At 35.6% G+C, this 15,203-nt stretch overlaps 1 non-coding gene across 1 annotated transcript; it reads right to left on the bottom strand.

The window, feature by feature from the left end:
• Positions 1–14,604: 14,604 nt before the first annotated feature.
• On the bottom strand, positions 14,605–14,711 carry LOC126002269 (U6 spliceosomal RNA). The gene has a single exon (XR_007493025.1). It is a non-coding gene; the product is annotated as a U6 spliceosomal RNA (small nuclear RNA).
• Between the last annotated feature and the right edge of the window lie 492 nt (positions 14,712–15,203).

The following is a 15,203-nucleotide window of genomic DNA, read 5'->3' as shown; positions in this document are numbered from 1 at the left end:
ACCAGTAGTAACTTTTATATCAATTCTCTATGACTTTCTTTTTTGTTTGAATTGTAAGTTAGGCTCTTAAAGGAGCAGAATGCTATTATACAGATTAAATGAACACATATAAATGACTTTAAAAAGTTCAATGTCTTCCAAATATGTTATATTTTCTCTGGCTTAATCTCATTCTTACTTATCCCAAACTGACCTAAGGTCATTGGTGGGCCCGGAGAGATAGCACAGCGGTGTTTGCCTTACAAGCAGCTGATCCAGGACCTAAGGTGGTTGGTTCAAATCCCGGTGTCCCATATGGTGCCTGCCAGGAGCTATTTCTGAGCAGACAGCCAGGAGTAACCCCTGAGCACCGCCGGGTGTGGCCCAAAAACGGAAAAAAAAAAAAAAAGAGAAGGGCATTGGTGATCTATTATTCTGAACCTTCCCAACAGATTGAAACCCTCCTAGGAAAGGAGGCATTTCAATATACTTCAGTTTTTACTCAGAAAATAGCATAATTGTCTCACATTGAGTAGGAGTCTATTTATTCAATATTTCCTTTGGGATTCATGTAACACTCAAGACATATGTATGTATACATATATACATTTTATATAAAGATTATATATGTAAAGATAATCTTTTGTATCAAAAGAAATTCCCCATTTATATTTATTAAGAAAAATGAGACATGGGACATTAAGAAGACTTAGTGGGTCAACAAAAGCCCATTTCTACTTTAATTTTAAGACAATAGACTTATCTCTTTCATGGTGAAATACTGACATTGTACTTTAATGAAACATACTTGGTAGATCAAGAAATGGAATACTGTTTAGAAGACCAATGTGCTATTCATTGTGCCACACAACCATCTGCAAATGTGTTAATTTAGTCAAAATAGACATAGAAGGAATTTTATCTTTGAGGGTGAAATTTTAGAAAAATAGAGAGGATCAGAGAAATAGTAGTGGTAGAATGCTTGCCTTACACATGAACTAGATTCAATTCCTAGAACCTGAAAGTTTTTTTTCAATTTTATTAAGAGTGATCCTTGAGAACAGAACCAGGAGTTAGCCCTCAACAATGCTGGGTGTGACCCCTGAAGCAAACAAAAAAGGAAAAGTAAACAAAGAGGTATCAAAGGCAGTAAATAAGTCAACAAACATAAATAAATTAACTCAGGCCTGAAGGAAATTGTGAATAAATGTGTCTCCTTTGGAGAAACACTACCTGTGCCTATGCCAATTAACAGCCCTCTAAAGATTTATTTTACATCTGGTGGCAACAGAACAAAACTTACATAAGTCCTTCTCAAGATGTTTTATTTAAACAGAAAGGGTGAAATTGTTAGGTCACACCATGCCTTTCCTTAAAACAAAGGCATTCCCCAACTTCCTCTTTCCTTTTCACCTTTCCCTTTGATATGTAAAAATTCACCTAGATCTCACTGAACCTTTCCCCTCCTAGTGAATTTGTACGGGTTTAATAAAGAAACATTAGTCCGGTTTGGTGCTTAGTGAAACCACGAGGCAAGAAGCCACTGACTCCATGATTCTCTCCTGACTGGCTTGGTTATTAATTCTTCATGGCTACCCTTCTCCAGACCCATTCAACTCGGGTTAGAAATACTGTGTATGGGGGCCGGCGAGGTGGCGCTAGAGGTAAGGTGTCTGCCTTATAAGCGCTAGCCAAGGAAAGGACCACGGTTCGATCCCCCGGTGTCCCATATGGTCCCCCCAAGCCAGGGGCAATTTCTGAGCGCGTAGCCAGGAGTAACCCCTGAGCATCTAACGGGTGTGGCCCAAAAAACCAAAAAAAAAAGAAAAAAAAGAAAAAAAGAAATACTGTGTATGGGGTAATTTTATATTCATCAATATTTTGTTTTGTATTGTTTTTGATTTAGGGCCAAACCACCACAAGCACTCAGGGGTTATTTTAGATCCTGCACTCATTCCTGAGAGTTGGAGCAATAGTACAGTGGGTAGGATGTTTGCCTTGCATGTGACTGACCCAGGTTTAATCCCTGGCATCCCATATGGTCCCCAAGCCTGCGAGGAATGAATTCTGAGTGCTGAGCCAGGATTACTCCTAAGTGCCCCAAAATAAAGCAAAACAAACAAAAGAAATCAGTTTTAGCAGACTCAGAGGACCATAAGGGATACCAGAGATTGAACCCAGGTTGGCTACTTGCAAGGCAATGCCCTACCTGCTGTGCTATTGCTCCAAACCCTCTTCATCAATATTAATAATTCCTGGGTATATTTGTTTCACAGAGAAGTCACTGGTTGCAAATATTTTTTGTAGTGAATATCATGCTGGTTTTATGCAAAATAAAATTATAAGGATGCTTGTTAATTTGTTTTGGTCAAAGTTGGGTGACATCTGTTAAAGAGTTGTTGGAGAGGTCACCATGCTCCCAAGTATGCCATTATTACTAATACTAAGGAAAAAAAGCTGTAAAAAGAAGACAGCATATCTGCTTCAAAGCAGAAGTGTTCTGCATTTCAATGTTTCCGACAATATATTCAGAGAAGAAGGATGTCATTGAATCTATTACACGATTCCTCCCTGCCCCCAATCAGAATTGACTGAGCTCAGCAAAGAAAGGAGAATTGTGTTATTATCTTTAAATCATGTCAATTAAAATCATGGATTTGTTGGCATAAAAATGAAACAAGTATCACCATTCTACAATGCATTTCAATGAAATTGTTTCATAATAACTATTACTATTCCAGAGATTGTTGCCCCAGATTCATTATAATAGATCTTCCCCAGAGATAGGAAATAGAAAGCCAACACAAGATGTTGCTTGAGAGCTTAACTTAGCGCATTAGGATAAAGGGACTTTAGTGTACCCTTCTTAGAAATCTTCTAATTCAACTCTCAGTACTGGTTTGCAGTGATTCAACCACTAAACAAATGTTTATTTTTTTGTGAATATTTAAATAATGCTTTAAAATACATCATGTAATCAGCATGATTTGAGTTAGGAGATTCAACTCAAAATTAATTCTTCGCCTAGCCCAAGAACTGTATAGAAAAAGGCTTTTTGTTCAATATATTCTAGAGTACAAGCAAAGATCCAGTGAAACTATCTTGTTATTAGTTGTCAGACACAGTTATTAAATTTAAAAAAACAGTGAAAATTATCTACAAGAAAGTAAAATTGAATTAAAATAACATTACAACTAAGTATCTTAATTTACCTAATTGCAAACATTTTTAATTATATTTAGAGGTAATAGTAGCTATTCTGATTGCTTCATTACAAATTCTACCTGTAGCCATTATCTTTTTTATTTCTTTCTGTTAACTATATACTTTCTGTTGACCATGTATGTTATGGCAAATGAATTCATCATGGAGATGAATCAAATATTGGCATGAATTTAGGTTATTCTATTTGGAGAGAAATTGGGACTTGAGAGAATTTATAATATACTGACAACCCAACTAAGTTTTAGATCCCAGTGTATTATTCTCATGTAATAGAGACATTATAACCGTGGCTGATAATCTTGGCGTTGCCTTTGAACTTTCTCTAGCACTAATTCTTTGTACTAAATTTGTCAGAAATACCTTTAAAATATGTCTGAGATCATTCATTCCTTGTTCAACATCTTTATTTTTATTTTATTAGTTCAGGTAGTATTCTCTGCTCATGAAACATCATTGGATCTAGATAACATTCCTTCTGTCTTCTCCAACAGTTAGCTTACCAAAGTAATCAGCATAATACTGTGAATCCATAAAGTCTTGTTTTCCTCACTTCAACTGACTCCCTTGTTCTTATCTACATTAATGTAAAATCAAACATTCATGCTATCACCTATGAAAGCTCACCAGTTGCTTGGTCATACACCCTTTTATACTCACAAACTTCTAGTTCTCCAGCTGTACTAGTATAGCTACTTATTCTTTCCTACTCCTTGCTCTTCCCAGATAAAATGGTGAGGTCTATTTTGGTGAGGTTTTTTTGGTGAGGTCTATCCTAGATCTGCTAAATTGTTGACATCTCCTGAAATATATACACACTTATTGCTTACTCTTAGTATTTATTACAATACAATATGTATTTTTGTTTTTCTCTTCCTAAAATTCAAATCCTCAGCGATAGGGAATTTTACCATTTTATTCATAGATATGTTGCTGTGCTAAAATTGTGTGTCTTCTGGTACTGTTAGAGAAAGTATTTCTTAAATACTATGGAGTAAAATGATAATATTCAGAACCTGCTAAATGATATCAAAGTTCTGTATAAGATAGTACATTTTTCTCATTTAGTATATTTGTCATATATCCATTATAACTTTTATAAGGTATTACATTAGGAGCTTTGTGAGAAAAGAAGTTTCATCTTTCATTAGCAAAGAAAATGGAATTTGACTGCCTTCTAGATAGTCAAAGCTTTGTTTAAGTGTTGAGCTGTTATTTAACTAGAGGATTTTCAGAAGGTTAAAATTAGATTTGAGACAACAGAAACCACATTATTTCACTTGCTTATTTTTTGTGAGATTCATTAGTGAATTAGCTATTTAAGAACTATTAACAGAGCTGGAGTAATAGTGCCTTTGGGAGGTGCTTCCCGGCACACAATAGCTCTCCTTATCTGGATTCAATCTACCGCAGCACATAGGATCTTCTGAGAACTTTCAGGAGTGATTCCTGAGCAAAGAGCAAGAATTAAGTAAGAATTAAGCCCTGAGAATCACTGATTATGGCATTAAAAAAAAAACAAAAGAAAAAGGAACCATTAGTATAATGAAAGAAGTGGAAGACATCCTTTGGTGAAATAATGTATTATAACTTTACTTTGGAACACAAATAGCTATTAATTAACTATGACAGTTAAAAAACACAAGAAATAAGCAAACTCAAAGTTTTATGCTTAATATGACTAATTTTAGTGTAAAAAAAGTGTGACCTGAACTAGGTGCATGGCAATAAGATAAGGTAGATTTTGTGAAAATCTTAGCTAGAATTAGAATAAACTTGGAAAGTACTATAGATTTATCTTTCTGAGAACAGCCCTCTATGATATTAAAATGTCTTCCTCAACATATTGTCTGAGCATAGAGTCAAAACAGTGATAGGAGATAAACTATTATTTTCAGTCATTTTATTCACTATGGAGATTTTGTTAGAAATTAATTTTTAATTGACTCAATTTGTCTTAAATTTTTAAAAAGAATTCACTAAATAAAATTGAAAAACTTGTTAACATTGGGTTGAATTAACGTGAAAAAGTAACACAAGAACTAGAAAGTCTACCTGTAAAATTTGCTAGTGTATGATCTGAAAGTTAAAAGATATCTAGAATTTATAGAAGATATGATGTATCAGAAGATATGAATATTTGTAATTATTTCATATATAGGCAATCTTTTTTCTAGAGAAGTATCTGATTATAGTTTAGTTTAGCTATTTATATGCATAGTACTAATTATGTTTCACTAAATAGATTTTTAAAGGGGCTATAAGCAGACAAAGTAAATTTTGACATGTTTTATCTTTACCTTAAGCACTGAAATTTATTTATGTATTTATTTATTTTAATTTTGGGGCCACATCCGGAAGCGCTCAGGGGTTACTCATGGCTCTTTGCTTGGAAATTGCTCCTGGCAGGCTGGGGGACAACATAGGATCCCAGGATTGAACCTAGGTCTGTCACGGGTCGGCCACATGCAAGGCAAACACCCTACCACTGTGCTATGGCTCTGGCCTCCCCCCAAACACTGAAATTTAAAAATAAGTCCCTTAGCATGCAATTTTTTAAGTTACATGAGAATTGTTTTTACATGGTATCCTTGGAAGCTATAGTAGCAAATAAATAACACTATTCCTATTATAAAAAATTCAGTTTTGTAAAAGTCAAATGTAATTATGTTTAAATAAAATCTTTTTGAGGAATAATATAGAAGAATATATTATGTTAAAAGTCACAAAAGAGAGAGCATGTGTTGAACTAGAAATAAAGAACTTAGCAAACAAGTTATATTTGCTGCAATCATTTATATATTATTGTCATCTGATGACTATGGTCTGTTAAATGGACCATAAATAAACTTTTGGAATTTTGTTGGAGTATTTTCTTGGCACTGATGATCAAATTCTATATTCTTCCAGGCATCTTCAAAATTGATAGCTACCAGTACTTATTTCTACAGATTTATCCATATATGTATAGCCTTTGCCAAATTAGATCTCCATATTCTTTAAATACAAAGACTTAACACTGCACTAATGGTTTGGAATTTAGATTTCTGGAGTAAATAAGCACATGATATATGCAAGCTTCCTTTCCTTGCATGATTGATGGTTTTTATTTTATTTTTTAACTTTGATTACCAAAATTTTTTATAATTGTTTTAATGATTCCACTGCTTTATGAATACTTTAAATTGAGGCTGTCCATGTCTTTGCAAGTATTTCCTTTGCTAATGTCATTGTGAAATATTCCAGGCTACAAGGCTTCTGTTTTCAGCCTGATCATAAGTGACTGGGAACCCAGATCTCTGGGTTGCTACAGCCACAAGGATGAATATTGTGTTTTCTAGTATGAATGAGTATTGAAGTTATTGCTTCTGTCATCAGCCAGAAACTCTGTGACCTAGAGACAAGACACAGAGCTCCTGCCCTCCACTTCCACACATTGGCATGGGACAGGTTTATGGACACCAGGGAGAATAAGACAGAGCAGAGGAAGCAGAGTCACACACTGAATTGCATACAGAATGAAAAAGGAAGAGGGGAGCGTGGTAAGCATAGAATTTGAATGCTTCGGAAAGACTTCTGGCCTCTAGAATAGATTAAGTATAGGAAGAAGCCTCCTGAGTAGCATGCTGGGAGTGAATTCTCCTCCCTTGTTTTGTTATCATGGGTGTAGCCACCAGATCATAAAACCAAACATAGATTTTACTGAATTTTTACAGAAGAATTAATCACAGTATGGTTATCAGTGAAAAATAATCAGAAAAATAAAATGATATGAATTATCTTAATTTCTCTGCATCTGTTCCAGAGTGCACTGGAGTTCATATTTTTCTGCTTTGAGAATTATCTCTAGATTGATTTTAGAATGCTTAGGATGAAAATCAGTTACTTAGTAATGTAACTCAACTTTGTGTCTTTATATCAATGAATAGTTATTTAGTACCATTGCTTTTAAAGTTAGATTAATAGCAGCTCCCTTAATTATTTTTAAATTTACATCCTTCAGAAATTCACGTTTTAAGTGATGTGACTGTCATTACAGTCTTTTCAAAATCATTTTGTATTTTGAATAAACATAGATAAGAGGACAATACGGAATAGTAGTTAAATTAAGATTTTATTTTGAGCAAAGAAACTTAGTTAACCTATCTTTATTCAACAACAAAAAAGATCGTCTGTTTTGCCACTGCACCTAGGAAATTGCAGAGTCACGTTTGGAAGATGTAGGATATCACTGTGTGAGTTGGAAAATGCATTTTTTATTTAAACAAGATGATTTTTTTCTTTATTTAAACATCTTGATTACAAATATGATTGTGATTAGGTTTCAGTCATGTAAAGAACACCTCCCTTCACAGGTGCAACATTCCCACCACCAATGTCCCAAATCTCCCTCCATCCTACCCCACCCCACCCGTACTCCAAACAGGCTTTCCAGTTCCCTCATTCCTTCATAGGATTATGGTAGTTCTCTGTGTAGGTATTTCTATAACTGCACTCACCACTCTTTGTGGTGAGCTTCATGAAGTGAGCTGGAAGTTCCAGCCCTCCTCTCATTGTCTCTAAGGTTTGTTGCAAAAATGACTTTTATTTTTCTTAAAACCCATAGATGAGTGAGTCTATTCTGTGTCTCTCCCTTTCCCTCTGACTTATTTCACTCAGCATGATAGACTCCATGTATATCCATGTATAGGAAAATTTTATGACTTCATCTCTCCTGAGAGCTGCATAATATTCCATTGTGTATATGTACCACAATTTCTTTAGCCATTCGTCTGTTGAAGGGCATCTTGGTTGTATCCAAAGCCTATTGTGAATAGTGCTGCAATAAATATAGGTGTGAGGAAGGGGTTTAGTATTGTTTTCTTGTGTTCATAGAGTATATCCCTAAGAGTGGAATAACTGGGTCGAATGGGAGCTCAATTTCCAGTTTTTGGAGGAATCTCCATATCGCTTTCCATAGAGGTGGACTAGCCGGCATTCCCACCAGCAGTGGATAAGAGTTCCTTTCTCTCCACATCCCCGCCAGCACTGATTGTTCTCATTCTTTGTGATGTATGCCAATCTCTGTGGTGTGTGATGGTATCTCATCATTATTTTGATTTGCATCTCACTGATGATTAGTGATGAGGAGCATTTTTTCATGTGCCTTTTGGCCATTTGTATTTCTTTTTTTATCACAGTGTCTGTTCCTTTCTTCTCCCCCATTTTTTGATAGGATTAGATGTTTTTTTCTTGTAAAGTTTTGTCAGTGCCCTGTATATTTTGGATATTAGCCCCTTATCTGATGGATGTTGGGTGAATAGTTTCTCCCACTTGGTGGGTGTCTCTTGTATCTTGGGCACTATTTCTTTTGAGGTGCAGAAGCTTCTCAGCTTAATGTATTCCCATCTGTTGATCTCTGCTTCCACTTGTTTGGGAAATGCAGTTTTCCTCCTTGTCTCAATGTCATGGAGTGTTTTATCTACTACGTGTTGTTCTATTTACCTTATGGTATCAGATATGATATTAAGATCTTTAATCCATTTGGATTTTACCTTCATACATGATGTTAACTGGGGGTTTATGTTTGCTTTTTTGCAAGTGGCTAACCAATTCTGCCAGCACCACTTGTTGAAGAGGTTTTTCCTGCTCCACTTAGAATTTCTTGCTCCTTTGTCAAAGATTAGGTGATTGTATGTCTGGGGAACATTGTCTGAGAACTCAAACCTATTCCACTGATCTGAGGGTCTGTCTTTATTCCAATACCATGCTGTTTTGATAACTATTGCTTTGTAGTACAGTTCAAAGTTGGGGAAAGTAATGCCTCCCATTTTCCTTTTCCCTTGTAGTGCTTTAGCTATTCGAGGGTGTTTATTGTTCCAGATGAAGTTCATAAGTGTTTGATCCACTTTTTTGAAGAATGTCATGGGTATTATTAAGGGAATCACATTAAATCTGAATAATGCTTTGGGGAGTATTGCTATTTCAATAATGTTAATCTTGCCAATCCATGAGCAGGGTATGTGTTTCCATTTCCATGTGTCCTCTCTTATTTCTTGGAGCAGGGCTTTATAGTTTTCTTTGTATAGGTCCTTCACGTCTTTGGTGAAGTTGACTCAAAGGTATATGAGTTTGTGTGGCACTGATGTGAATGGGGTTGTTTTCTTGACTTTCTTCTTTTCCTTATCATTAGTGGTGTATAAAAAAGCCATTATTTTCTGTGTATTGATTTTGAAGACTGCCACCTTGCTATAGGAGTCTATTGTTTCTAGAAGCTTTTTTAGTAGAGTCTTTAGGGTTTTCTAAGTAGAATATCATGTCATCTGCAAACAGTGAGAGCTTGACTTCTTCCTTTTCTATATGGATTCCCTTAATATCTTTTTCTTGCCTGATAACTATAGCAAGCACTTTTAGTACTATGTTGAAGAGGAGTGGTGAGAGCGGACAGCCTTGTCTTGTACCAGATTTTAGAGGAAAGGTTTTTTTTTTTTCTCTCCATTGAGGATATTTTTCATTGGCTTCTTGTAAATGGCTTTAACTAGATTGACAAAGGTTCCTTTCATTCCCATTTTGCTGAGAGTTTTGATCAAGAATGGGTGTTGGACCTTGTCAAATGCTTACTCTGCGTATATTGATATGATCATGTGATTTTTATTTTTCTTGTTATTGATGTTGTGTATGATGTTGATAGATTTATGGATGTTAAACCATCCTTGCATTCCTGGGATGAAAACTACTTGGTCGTAGTGTATGATCTTCTTGATGATACATTGGATCCTATTTGCCAGGATTTGGTTGAAAATCTTTGCACCTGCATTCATCAGGGATATTGGTCTATAATTTACTTGTTTAGCAGCATCTTTGTCTGGTTTTGGTATCACGGCGATGTTAGCTTCATAAAAGTTGTTTGGAATGTTCCTATTTCTTCAATTTCATGAAAGAGCCTGGCTAAGATTGTTAATAGGACCTCTTGAAAGGTTTGAAATAATTCATTAGTAAATCCATCTGGGCCTTGGCTTTAATTTTTGGGCAGATATTTGATTACAGTTTCAATTTCCTCAATAGTGATGGGGGTGTTTATATATGCTACATCCTCCTTACTTAACTGTGGATGGTTATAAGTGTCTAAGAATTTATCCATTTCTTCTACGTTCTCATTTTTAGTAGCATAACGTTTCTCAAAGTAGTCTCTGGTTATCCTTTTGATCTCTACAATGTCTGTCGTGATCTCCCATTTTTCATTTCTAATATGGTTTATCAGGTTTCTCTCTCTCTCTTTGTGAGTTTTGCCAATGGTCTATCAATCTTGTTTATTTTTTCAAAGAACCACCTTCTGCTTTTATTGATCTTTCAGATTGTTTTTTAATTTTCCACTTCATTGATTTCTGCTCTCAGCTTTGTTATTCCCTTCTGTCTCCCTATTTTTGGGTCCTTTTTTTTTTTTTGAGCATTTTCTAATTCTATGAGCTGCATCATTAAGCTATGCAGGTAGGCCTCTTCTTCCTTCCAGATGTGTGCTTGCAAAGCTATAAATTTTCCTCTCAGGACTGCTTTTGCTGTGTCCCATAGATTCTGGCAGTTTGTGTCTTCAGTATCATTTGTTTCCAGGAAAGTTTTGATTTCGTCTTTGATTTTATCTCGGACCCACTGGTTGTTCAGTAGCAGGGTGTTTAATTTCCAATTGTTAAAGTTTTTCTTCTGTGTGCCTTTGCAGTTCACATCTAATTTCAGAGCCTTGTGGTCAGCAAAGTTATTGTGTAAGATTTATATCCTCTTGATTTTATGAAGGTATGTTTTATTTGTCAGCATGTAGTCTATCCTGTAGAATGACACATGTACATTGGAAAAGAATGTGTATCAAGGTTTTTTTTGGGTGGAGTGTTCTATATATATCTACTAGTCCTTTTTCTTCCATTACTCTTTTCAGGGCTAGTATGTTTGTGTTCAGTTACAGTCTGGTTGACCTATCAAGTGTTGACAATACCATGTTGAGGTCTTCCACAATTATTGTGTTATTATTGATGTCTTTTTCAGATTTGTCAGTAATTGTATTAGGTAATTTGCTGGTCTCTCATTGGGTGCATATATGTTTAATAGTCTGATTTCGTCCTGTTGCATTTCGTCCTTGATTAGTACATAGTGTCCATCTTTGTCCCTTACAACTTTTCTGAGTATAAAGTTGGTGTCATCAGATATTATTATGGCCACCCCAGCTTTTTTAATGGTGTTGTTTGATTGAATAATTTTCCTCCAGCCTTTGATTTTGAATCTATGTTTGTTCTGACTATTCAGATGTATTTTTTGTAGGCAACAGAATGTTGGATTCACCTTTTTGACCCAATTTGCCACTCTTTGTCTTTTATTTTGTGAATTTAGTCCATTGACATGAGGGGGATAATTGTCATAGGATTTAATGTCATCTTTGTAGATAAGTTTGCTGTGTTTGTTGGTCTCTCTTGTCTTAAAGTAGACTTGTCAGTTTTTTCCTTTAAGGCTGGTTTTTCATCTGTGAAGTTTCTGAGCTGTTGTTTATCCAAGAAGCTATGTATTCTTCCTTCAAACCTCAACGTGAGTCAGGCTGGGTGCAGTATTCTCGGTGAGGCATTCATTTCCTTTAATCTTGTCACAATATCCCACCACTGTCTTCTGGCCTTGAGAGTTTCTTTTGACATGTCTGCTTTAAGTATTAGGGATGCTTCTTTGAATGTAATTTCTCTTTTTGATCTTTCTGCTTTCAGTATTCTATCTCTATCTGTGGGATTTGTCATTGTAACAAGGATGTGTCTTGGGGTGTTTTTCTTTGGGTCTCTTTTAGCTGGTACTCTTCAGTCATGCAGGATTTGATTGCATGTAGTCTTTAACTCTGGGAGTATCTCTTTGATGATGTCTTTGACAGTTGATTCTTCCTGGAGACCTCCTACTTGGGTCTCTGGGACTACAATGATTCTTATGTTGTTTCTGTTGAGTTTATCAAAGACTTCTATTTTCATCTGTTGACATTCCTTGAGTAATTTTTTCATTGCCTGTTCGTTTGTCTTAAGGTTCTTTTCCAATTTCTTCTGCTGTGTTGAGTTTTTCTGAATTTCATCTTCCAGCATGCCGATTCTGTCCTCAGCTGCTGTTACCCTGCTGGTGATGCCATCCATTGAGGTTTTCAGTTGAGCTACCGTGTTATTCAGATCTGTTATTTTATTTTGGAGTTTTCTGATTTCTGTCTTTGTGTTCTGTTTAGATCTATGCTTTCTTTGAGTTCTACAAACATCTTCCATATTTCTATTCTAAACTCCTTATCTGAGAGGTTAATCAGTTGGTTGGAATTTTTTAGGTCATCGTGCTATTGTCTTCATTCTCTGTGCATGTTTTTTGCTTGCGAGGTTTCCCCATTGCCACACTTGTAATGTGATTTTTTCTGAGTGTTGTGGTGGGGTTCATTGGTTAGAATGAGTGCACATCTGGGAAGAGAAGCAGAGTGGCCATGGTCTTTGAGAGCCTCTGGGAGAGCTATTTTTCTGGGCACTTTTCAACCCACTCCCAAGAGGTTCAGTAGATAGGACAGTTGTAAAGCACACACAGGCAACACTCACAGTTTCTCACAGTTGGGAACCACTGGTGTTTCTAGATATTCCCAGCCTGATTCACAAACAGGGGATTTGCCTTTCTGCAGAATACTGAGGATATTAGGTTTTCATGGTCGGACATAATTCCTTGGCATTCCAGCCCTTGGATGAGCCTCTGGGAGAGCTATTTTTCTGAGCCCTTTCGACCCATTCCCAAGAGGTTCAGGAGACAGGACAGTGGAAAAACACACACAAGCAACACTTACAGTTTCTCACAGTCAGGAACCACCGGGCAGGTGTCAAGCAAGATGACTTTTATTGAGGAAATTTAGAAAGATGTGAGAAGAGATACACGTGTTTGAGAGAGAACATGGGCCTCTCTTGAGGATAAAAAAAAAAAACAGAGAATGAATTTTTTGGAGAAAGCTAAGTACAATTTCTCCAAATTTTCTTGGCCTTGAGTTCTATGCATATGCAAAAGTCAACTTGTTGTTATAGGAAAAGCATTGAACTCTTGATGTTCCTTTCATATTAAGATCTTTAGAATTTTTTTGCAACTTCTCCTTTTCTGAGGGATTCACCCTTCCCTGGATGTGTGGTGCCAGTTTCTCCATCTAGGTTGTGCCTCAATTTCTTATTTCCAAAGAGCTGAGGATTAACAACAATGAAACACATTTAGACAGGAATAACACTTTAAGTTTTATTATATTCCATGAACTTTCACCCCCATCTATCTGCTTTCAACATTCAGCACTTCTTAAGGGTTACTAATGGCTCTGTGTTCAGGGGTCATTTTTGGGCTGTGGGGGACCATATGGGATGCCCGGGGATCAAACCCAGTTCAGCAGTGTGCAAGGCAAACTTCCTACCCGCTGATATATCCCTCTGGCCTCTGAAATACATTTTTTTTAAACAGCCATTACCTTTTGAGATTGACCACTTGCAGATATCTGCAAGTGCGAAGAAAAGTTTCCTTATGATTTTTAAGTGATGCTTAGAGCATGGGCCAATTTCCTGCTGCATATTGCAGTGTAGTGTAGATCCAAGCCCCAACTGACAGCTCTTTAAATTAAATGTAACCTATTTGGCACTTTATCTCTCTAGTATCTTAGCCCTGGCTCACATCTATTGTGATGTTTATTTATATAAAGATACATCTGGGATCTGAATCCATTTTCCTGACACAAATTTAAGACATAGCCAAGACTAGCCATTATAATCCCTTATTTTAGTACTAACTTTTAGAGGCTAAGAAGTTACTGTTATGAAGCTGGCCTGAAGTTTCGGCTTCATCATATATACCTGATACTGGACAACCTGTTTAATACCTGCATCATAAACAGAGTATAACGATCTGACCCCAGTAATCTTGAAATCTTGAAATAAGAAGCAACATAAAAGTAACTCAAGATACCTCTGAGCATGAGCTCTTCTTTACTCTTGCCCATTTATAAATTCTCAAACTTAGTCTAATTAACTAATTTAACTCAGACTTGGTTTTGTTCTGCTTTCCTGTATTCAAAGAAAACTCTAAGGGGGATTATTTAATTGATGAGGGTAGAAAAGTTTATAGAAAGTAGATAATCTTTTGTTCAATTGATAAATTCCAAATAAGCTTATGAATAATATCTTGGGGGAATATATCACTTCTCCTACAAGATGCTTTTCTCTTTTGCAGTTTGAGATTCATAGATTTTTTTATTTTTAACAGTTCTAGTTAGACAAAAAACACATTCTGTTCCCTAACTTTACCCTCTCTTATCCAATATATACACCTTTTCTTGTTGTCATGCCACATAAGCATAGTGTAATGACACCAACTAAAGAGTGAATATTTACAAATGTATTTAGACTGTGTTGTTTAGTTATGAATTTGAACTTGTAAATTGTTTTGCGTGTCATCCTTGCACAGAGGCCATGCTAATCTACTCTGTATAGATCCAATTTTAGTATATGTGCTGCTGAATCGAGCACCAACTTTTATTTTACTTAATCTGTATTTCATTAAGTAAAAATGTCCCATATACATAACTAAAATGTTCTTTATAATAGCTTTATCTTCTGAAAAATATTGTGGCATACATATCTTCTTTCTATCCCTGCATTCCTAATAGCCATTGTTCTTTTTTCTATTTTTATAGATTTGGCTATATTTTTCTTTCTTCCTTCTTACATTCTTTCTTTCCTTCCCTCCTTTCTTTCTTTTTCTGTTTCTTTCTCTTTTTTGTTTCTCTCTCTTTCTTTCTCTTGTTCTTTTTCTCTTTCATCTTTCTCTTTCTTTATTTCTCTCTTTCTTTCTCTCTCTTTCTTTCTTTTCTCTCTCTTTCTTCTCTTTTTCTTTCTTTCTTTCTTTCTTTCTTTCTTTTGTTCTTTCTTTCTTTCTTTCTTTCTTTCTCTTTCTTTTTCTTCTTTCTTTCTCTTTCTGTTCTTTCTTTTCTTTCAAATGCTCCCATAGTTACTCTTAAG

This window comes from Suncus etruscus, chromosome 2, assembly GCF_024139225.1.
Source record: "Suncus etruscus isolate mSunEtr1 chromosome 2, mSunEtr1.pri.cur, whole genome shotgun sequence".
NCBI classification, from domain to species: Eukaryota; Metazoa; Chordata; class Mammalia; order Eulipotyphla; family Soricidae; genus Suncus; species Suncus etruscus.
The sequence above is the reverse complement of the archived record's forward strand: the minus strand, read 5'-3'. Positions and strand labels throughout refer to the sequence as shown.